Source organism: Sinocyclocheilus rhinocerous, unplaced genomic scaffold (assembly GCF_001515625.1).
Source record: "Sinocyclocheilus rhinocerous isolate Xijiao unplaced genomic scaffold, SAMN03320098_v1.1 scaffold3390, whole genome shotgun sequence".
NCBI classification, from domain to species: domain Eukaryota; kingdom Metazoa; phylum Chordata; class Actinopteri; order Cypriniformes; family Cyprinidae; genus Sinocyclocheilus; species Sinocyclocheilus rhinocerous.
In genome coordinates, this window is record NW_015626402.1 from 8,110 (window position 1) to 17,492 (window position 9,383).

A 9,383-nucleotide genomic window follows, 5' to 3' on the forward strand; every position below is an offset into this window, starting at 1 on the left:
GGATATGATGCGCAGTTATGACTGACAGGCGACGGACGAATCAGGGTTTCCTTGAGCTAGTACATAGTTATCCTCAGATAGCTATGTTTCTGGGAAAGGGCAAGGTAAAACACAGCTAGCCTCAGATAGCTGTATTCAAGTAAGCCTGTCCTGCCATAATGGCTGAAATATAACCATCCTCAGATGGCTATATTAAGGAGGTTCCCAATCAGTGTCAGTCCCACAGTAGGCTAGCGAGCAGTCTATATTGACCAGAGGCTCACAAGAGGGAGATCCAGAGCATAGTAAATTATTCGCTAAAGAGCGAACACATAAACATCATTAGTCCAAGATCAAAGCCTAATGTAAGCAACAGCCATAACACTAGGTGGCTGGACATTGCTATCCTCAAATAGCATTTCCCTCAGATAAGGCTGAAGTTTGCAAAGACTTAAGCGCTTACCTGAGAGAGCTTGTGCCAAGGGGAACCTAACCTAGTCATAGACGAGAATGGCAGTATTTCACATCAATTAACCACAACCTAATGAGAATCATCAAAGAATAAAAAATCACCTTAAAAGGGGCTGAAACTTAAACACGCATCTAAATAGTTGTAAACGGTTACTTGCATTGGCTTCGTTGTTGAAACAAGAGTCGTGATGCGGTAGATAACAGAGGTCCTTGATGAGTTATTTTAGAAGTGAGCTGGAAATTTTCCTCTGGTTGTTCTGAAGATAGGAAAGTCCACAGCGGATCGACAGAGTTACTTGAAGATGAAAAACTGCCGGAAAATCAAACTCAAGAGGAGTGTTTGAGGAGTCTTGGAAAGTGTCGTCTCAAAAGAAGAGGTTTTCTGAGCAAAGATCAGTGCAAGCAAATTACTTTTGAGAGTTCCTATCCACACCCACCTTTTGGGTGGGATAGCCAATACCAGGCGTGAATTTTTGAGCGGGAGAAGTTTTCTTTGTCTCCCTTTATGGCCCATTTCTCTGTTATGTATTGTGTGTATGGTGTAGTTTTGCAGGTCAGCCAGGCCCATTGGCGCCTGGCACCAGGGTCATTTACTTCTCTTTGGAAACTGTTTGAAGTCAGAGGGGGAGATGATAGTGGTAGACTGCTTAGCATCTCCTTGATAGTGGGGGGAACCATTTGACAATTTAGCACCCATATAAATGTAGAATCTGTGGCCAGGACTGTAATTTATATGCAAATGTCAAAGGCTAAAAGGGGTCTCTTAAGCCATAAAACAATACAATAGGGAAACATACAAACAACACATGCATATACCAGATACAATTGTAACTGATTAATTATTGTCTAAATAAAGAAAAGGTCTATATGTGTGTGTGTTGTGTATTGTGTGTAGTTTTGCAGGTCAGCCAGGCCCATTGGCGCCTGGCACCAGGGTCATTTACTTCTCTTTGGAAACTGTTTGAAGTCAGAGGGGGAGATGATAGTGGTAGACTGCTTAGCATCTCCTTGATAGTGGGGGGAACCATTTGACAATTTAGCACCCATATAAATGTAGAATCTGTGGCCAGGACTGTAATTTATATGCAAATGTCAAAAGGCTAAAATGGGTCACTTAAGCCATAAAACCCAAAGACCATCCATGATTTTAAGCAGACGCTACACCCCATAACCACTCTAGGTCACTGAAACATCCTGGGAGAGAAGCTTGCAAGCTCTCTCCACAGAGCATTCAATATATCCACACCCAGTGAGGCATGTTATTACACACAATAACATGCATATTAGAGAGGCACAGCTGAGCTGAATATAGCTCCGTCCGTGATCTTGCGATCTCACAAGCTCTGAGCTAAAAACGATTCAGTGCTCACAGTTCATCGTCATGGCAACACGAGCATTATCCACGGCATCGGGCAGCCCGATGTAAAGGGTATGCGGACACCGCAGATCAAAGCAATCGGCGCGAGCTGAGATAAAACTGTGCCGCGGCAATGGCCCGAGACACAAACACTTTGCCCCGCATCCCTCGGGAATAGGAACAAGTGCGAGCAGTGTTATCATTGCGACTCATCACAATGATCGCTACCACTTTGTTCATTTAAATGGGGAGTCATCTCAATTATCACCAGTAAAATATGGAGTGCCACAAGGATCTGTCCTAGGTTCTCTGCTATTTTCAATATACATGTTGCCCCTTGGTAATATTATTAGAAAATACGGGACACTATATAAATAAAGGTGACTTGACTTGACTTTTATACTTTTGGGTACCCGCCGCCTATGATGTCACGGGCCACGTGGACCAATAGGATTGGAGTTGTTTTACACATGCTTCAGACACCGGTCATGCTGGCAACATTCCCCAAACTGTCCCTTAGAGGGGGACGCAGCTCGAAGTTCCCTTGAAGGGGAACCCTGGATGTGCAGTTACACCTGCTGAACATAAAACAAGATATTTATCTACAGTATTACGCTCATTAAAGCACATGATAAACTCCCATCATCCATATCGAGAGAGGTTTACCATGTAGCAATATGCATGGTCGCGCACCACGCAATACCATGGCCACTAGCATGCTGATGACTGAAGAAAAGACAAAAAAATAAAGCCTCTCCTTATAAAAGACAAAATCCTTTTTGACACTGGGAGACTAACCTGAAAATGGCCTAACTGCTAAAACGGCAATAGGAGGATGCACCAACCCCTATCGCTCGAGCAGTGCAGTCACATCACTGATGTACATTCGTCTCCAACCAAGTTACTGGAAACCCCTGGATGTGCAGTTACACCTGCTGAACATAAAACAAGATATTTATCTACAGTATTACGCTCATTAAAGCACATGATAAACTCCCATCATCCATATCGAGAGAGGTTTACCATGTAGCAATATGCATGGTCGCGCACCACGCAATACCATGGCCACTAGCATGCTGATGACTGAAGAAAAGACAAAAAAATAAAGCCTCTCCTTATAAAAGACAAAATCCTTTTTGACACTGGGAGACTAACCTGAAAATGGCCTAACTGCTAAAACGGCAATAGGAGGATGCACCAACCCCTATCGCTCGTTCATAGTGACGTACTTCCACAAAGGTCCGGTACAAAAGATGATGCATCCTGAACAATCAAACCTTTCCCTTTTTATATTCTCAATGTCAACACTTATAGGTTCATATTATTTAAACCATATTAACCAATCACAAAGGAGTAGGAACACTGATAGGTTTACAGGCTGGCATGACACCAGCCAATCATACCTGGACTATACCTTACCTGGCTACAGCAATAAGACAGAAGAAATATAACTCAAAGTCTAAAACTATGTCCACTGAAAAATTACACAGCATCTAAGTCAGCACTCAGAATCAAGAAAGGCAGTCACCTCCTCCGGAAAAACAAAATTCTTGAGTGCGTGGCTGACTTTGACGCTAAGTGATGTTTTATTAACAAATTTCGGGAGGAGCACACGCAGATAATCAACGCTGCCAATTCACTATCAGTAATCACATCATCTATCCAACCACCACGAGAGAGAGAACCACTATAAATAATCATAGCAGCCTTACCTTCATTCTCTCTAGTCTTTCAGCATTCGGTTCGCTCCTTTTGCCATTTTACCACAGACCCAATTTCCCGTCCAACGAAGAGACCTATACTGGGTATTTTTCGGATCCTCCACCGCATTTTGCCGGCCTCAGGAGCACTCCTTCTCCGCCAGACACACACCGCTGCCGAGCACCAGGCTTCATGCCGCCGCTCTGCTCGACCAGCCACACGCTCTCCATGACGCCAAGGCTTAACCTCGCCCACACTGGTGAAACTTCCAACTTCTCCGGCATCCTCGTATCATTCGGCCGTGCCAAAAATTCCTCCTGTCAGAAAGTGGACAGTATTTAAGCCTGAGGCAAACGCTGATTAATTCGACCGTTCTCGCGGAGGGTAAACAAAGCGGATCTGTACGATCTATTCGTCACCCTGAAATTAGTCAACCTCACTCCTAAATCCACTCCAGCAGGGCGGCCAATATTTCGAGCATGCTCGCAAGGCCCCGAACCTGCCTTGCTCAACACCACCATCGTCCCGCACAAGACCCGGCTCACCTCGAGCGTCGGGTCGCAGCAGCAGGCCTCCAACGAGCCTGGGCCGCGTCCCAGTTCTCGCCTAGGCTCAAACCTTTCCCTGTGGCTCTTCCGGCCGCAGCGCCATATGTAGCCGGGCCTCCAGCTCTTGTAGCAGATGCTAGCGCGAGGCTGCCTCCGCTGGCGCCGCAGGCCATGTCGCAAATTAACTGATTTCTAGGTGAAGTCGCTAAAAGCAGGTTTCGTGGCTAAAAGTTTGTTAAACGACGTTATGGCATAAACGGATGTCGATGCCATTTTTGTAATCATGACACAAACTGCATAGAATACACACTGAAATTACTCAAATTCAGTATTTTCACTAGCATTTTACTTATATTTTAAATTAAACATTGTACTCAGATAGACGGATAGATAAGATGAGAAAGATACATTTTCGAGAAAATAAGTTCAACAGTGTACCTAAATGACTAACAATTATAGGTGCAAACTAACAACTAAGGTGTATTATAAGAACAATTATTATTATTATTGAACAAGTGCAACTAGCAACTGGCACCTCTCTCCAAGTCTCTACCAGTTAATGCGTGCCCGACCTGGCTACAGCAATAAGACAGAAGAAATATAACTCAAAGTCTAAAACTATGTCCACTGAAAAATTACACAGCATCTAAGTCAGCACTCAGAATCAAGAAAGGCAGTCACCTCCTCCGGAAAAACAAAATTCTTGAGTGCGTGGCTGACTTTGACGCTAAGTGATGTTTTATTAACAAATTTCGGGAGGAGCACACGCAGATAATCAACGCTGCCAATTCACTATCAGTAATCACATCATCTATCCAACCACCACGAGAGAGAGAACCACTATAAATAATCATAGCAGCCTTACCTTCATTCTCTCTAGTCTTTCAGCATTCGGTTCGCTCCTTTTGCCATTTTACCACAGACCCAATTTCCCGTCCAACGAAGAGACCTATACTGGGTATTTTTCGGATCCTCCACCGCATTTTGCCGGCCTCAGGAGCACTCCTTCTCCGCCAGACACACACCGCTGCCGAGCACCAGGCTTCATGCCGCCGCTCTGCTCGACCAGCCACACGCTCTCCATGACGCCAAGGCTTAACCTCGCCCACACTGGTGAAACTTCCAACTTCTCCGGCATCCTCGTATCATTCGGCCGTGCCAAAAATTCCTCCTGTCAGAAAGTGGACAGTATTTAAGCCTGAGGCAAACGCTGATTAATTCGATGCTCCGTTCTCGCGGAGGGTAAACAAAGCGGATCTGTACGATCTATTCGTCACCCTGAAATTAGTCAACCTCACTCCTAAATCCACTCCAGCAGGGCGGCCAATATTTCGAGCATGCTCGCAAGGCCCCGAACCTGCCTTGCTCAACACCACCATCGTCCCGCACAAGACCCGGCTCTCCTCGAGCGTCGGGTCGCAGCAGCAGGCCTCCAACGAGCCTGGGCCGCGTCCCAGTTCTCGCCTAGGCTCAAACCTTTCCCTGTGGCTCTTCCGGCCGCAGCGCCATATGTAGCCGGGCCTCCAGCTCTTGTAGCAGATGCTAGCGCGAGGCTGCCTCCGCTGGCGCCGCAGGCCATGTCGCAAATGAACTAATTTCTAGGTGAAGTCGCTAAAAGCAGGTTTCGTGGCTAAAAGTTTGTTAAACGACGTTATGGCATAAACGGATGTCGATGCCATTTTTGTAATCATGACACAAACTGCATAGAATACACACTGAAATTACTCAAATTCAGTATTTTCACTAGCATTTTACTTATATTTTAAATTAAACATTGTACTCAGATAGACGGATAGATAAGATGAGAAAGATACATTTTCGAGAAAATAAGTTCAACAGTGTACCTAAATGACTAACAATTATAGGTGCAAACTAACAACTAAGGTGTATTATAAGAACAATTATTATTATTATTGAACAAGTGCAACTAGCAACTGGCACCTCTCTCCAAGTCTCTACCAGTTAATGCGTGCCCGTTCCCGCAGGAGCCCGTATCTTTACTTCCCACTGCTGCAGCAGTGCCCGCTTCCGCAGAAGCCACATTCTCTTTTCAGATAAAAGGACACCAATTGTGAGTAAATTTTCTGTCGTCTTTTTTGGACTGTATTATGAACAGTGTGCAAAGTAAATATCTTTAGCAGCAGCATGAAAGTGAATAGCACATAACTGCACAATTAACGTTACAGGTATAAACTTAGATGTCTTGGTACAATATGCCACAATGTCACAAACCCTTCCACTTTCCCGCGGCCTACAGCTACAGCAGGAGCCACCCCCAGTGGCTCACAACATCTGAGCACAGATCCTGGCAGGTGCAGACATAGACCTCTCATCTAGGGCCATCACTAAAGATTAATTTGGTAACCGAGCTATCGGTCGATTTATTCTTCCGTTCCGATCAAAACATCCAACAGGTGCTCCCCACTCAGTGACGCACCCGCTGAGAAACCTGATCAAAGTGCTCTAGTTATTGGCGATTCTATTGTACGGAACGTGAAAATAGAGACACCAGCCACCATAGTCCAATGTTTACCGGGAGCCAGAGCGCCTGACATCTTGGCAAATTTAAAAGTGCTGGCTAATGCTAAACGTAAATACAGTAAGATTGTTATTCAAGCCGGCGCTAATGATGTTCGACTTCACCAGTCGGAGATCACTAAAAATAACATTAAAGAGGTGTGTGAACTTCCAAGTACGATGTCAGACACTGTAATATGCTCTGGTCCCCTCCCTGCTTACCGTGGTGACGAGAAACATAGCATGGCCTACAGCTACAGCAGCTGAAGCAAACGTGAGGCTGCCTCCATTTGCAACACAGGCCCACACATCTCTTCCAGTCCCTCATGCTACTAATAACCATTTTTCTGTTCAGTGGCCTCCAGTTCCTCTAGCAAATGCTAGCGTGAGGCCGCTCCGCTGACAATTGCAGCCCCTGCTCCTCTCCCTCACCGCTCTCTACTTCATTCAAAATCACAATATTCTCTTCCCACAGCAACATCACTGCCCATCCCACCAAATGCTGTCACCTCGAAGCCACACCCAGTGGCTCACAACATCTGAGCACAGATCCTGTCAGGTGCAGACATAGACCTCTCATCTAGGGCTGCCACCAACGATTAATTTGTTAACCGAGTTATCAGTCGATTATTCTGATGATTAATCGGATAATTATAATTAATTTTTATAGTAAAAGCGACAATAGCCTAAGCAACAATAGCCTTTAAAATTACCTAAAACCACATATAATGGTAATGAGGCCAGGATAATTATAATTTAATTTTATGGTAATAGAAATAGGCCTAATCAACAATAGCCTTTAAAATGACCTAAAATACATGTATAATAGCAATGAGGCCATAATAATTGGTTCAAATAAAAGCAAGTAACAATACGGTTTTGTTGAACAAACTTAACAATGTATTTTAAACAATAGAATGTACATTAAACATTATATCAAAAGCCTACAGAGGGTGCCAATGGCCTGACAATTGTTTTTACATGCCACCGCGTGATCTAATCCTTGTCTGGCTAAACAACATTTAATTAAAATGTCCACTTCTTTAATAATCTTTGATATTTGGCCATTTCTTTACAACAGAAATGCTACAGGAACAGTAAATTCTTGAATATGCGGACATTGACTTCGACTGTTTTCGCGCCAGCCTAATCGGCGTTACTACCCGGAAATTTGCAGGTAAAAAACGTCTGATAATCGATCTCTCATCCCCCTCATAGCCTACCTGCATTTCAGAAGCCTGCAGGCTAAACTCCCATCAGACCCACTTTTCGTTGATGACTCTAATCGCCCGCCACACGTTTCTGATTCCAAAAACACCTAAAATCCGTTTTACTCCTGTCTGGCATCCCAGCAGATCATTCTTCCAGCCAGCCCTTCCGCATAGGCGCGGCTACCACAGCTGCCCAAAAAGGCCTCTCCCAGCTGCAGATCTAAGCACTCGGCTGCTGGACGTAAGATGGTATTCAAGACATTTGGTCAGACCGCTTCCATATCAAAGGAGCTCACCGAACCCTCATCAGCCGAGTCCTTTAACATCAGCTCATTTCCACCAATCCACCCCCAGCTGAAAATCTACGCTTTTACCGCTGCAGCAGAGCCCGCATCCGCAGAAGCCACTTTCTCTGTTCAGATGCCGCAGCAGTGCCCACTCCCGCAGGACCCTGTATCTTTACTTCCAACTGCCGCAGCAGTGCCCGCTCCCGCAGGAGCCTGTATCTCTACTTCCCACTTATCTCTACTTGCCACCGCCACAGCAGTGACTACTCCCGTAGGAGCCTATCTGTTTTTTTTCCCCCACTGCCGCAGGAGTAACTGCTCCCGCAGGAGCCTATCTGTTTTCCCCCACTGTCGCAGCAGTGTCCGCTCCCGCTGGAGCCTTATCTGTATTTCACACTGCTGCAGCAGTGTCTGCTCCTGCAGGAGCCTTTATCTCTCTTTCCCACTCCCGCAGCAGTGCTCGCTTCCGCAGAAGCCACTTTCTCTTTTCAAATGCCGTAGCAGTACCCGCTCCCACAGGAGTTTTCTTTTCAGATGCCGCAGCAGTACCCGCTTTCACAGAAGCCTCCTTCTCTTTTCAGATGCCGTAGCAGTGACTGGTCCCGCAGGAGCCTTTATCTGTGTTTCCCCACTGCTGCAGCAGTGTCTGCTCCTGCAGCAGCCTGTAAGATTATTTATGTCATTTGTCTGTAAGATTATTGATGCCATTTGGCGGGATCAGAAGAAGGTCACAGTCTAAAAAGACAAGGAACTCTTACGAGAATCAACAACTGAACTGTCTCGCAAGCCTAAGACAACACACCCATCTGAGAGAAACAAAAGCTCCACACCTTATGCATGACCCTCCACCTCCACTTCCTTTACTCACTCTCCCCCCTCTCTCCCCTCATTTCCATCTAAACACAGGACACTGCAGAGGTCACCAAAACCACCTTTCTTAATCAGATTAATCAGAAATGCAACAATTCATGTTTGATGTCGTTTGAAAGGTCTCTGTGTGTCTGGTAAAGGGATCTCATTCTCTTAACAGTAGAACAGGTAGCCATAAATATTGAAACAGACTACTCCCAGGTCTTTCACACAAATTACCTCCTGTATGTAAATGAAGTAAAGCCTCCCACAGAAATCAAAGTAACTCACTTGAAACCCCCAAAAGTGATATGCTAAAACCCTGCAATAAACAGACAATACCATTTGGTAACTTTGGGGTTCTTCTGGATATTTAACCCTCTACCGCATGGTGTAGCCATATGGCAACATACTCTTTGTGTTCATTTCCTTGCCACTGTCTCTTTAAGAGAACATTCTCGTT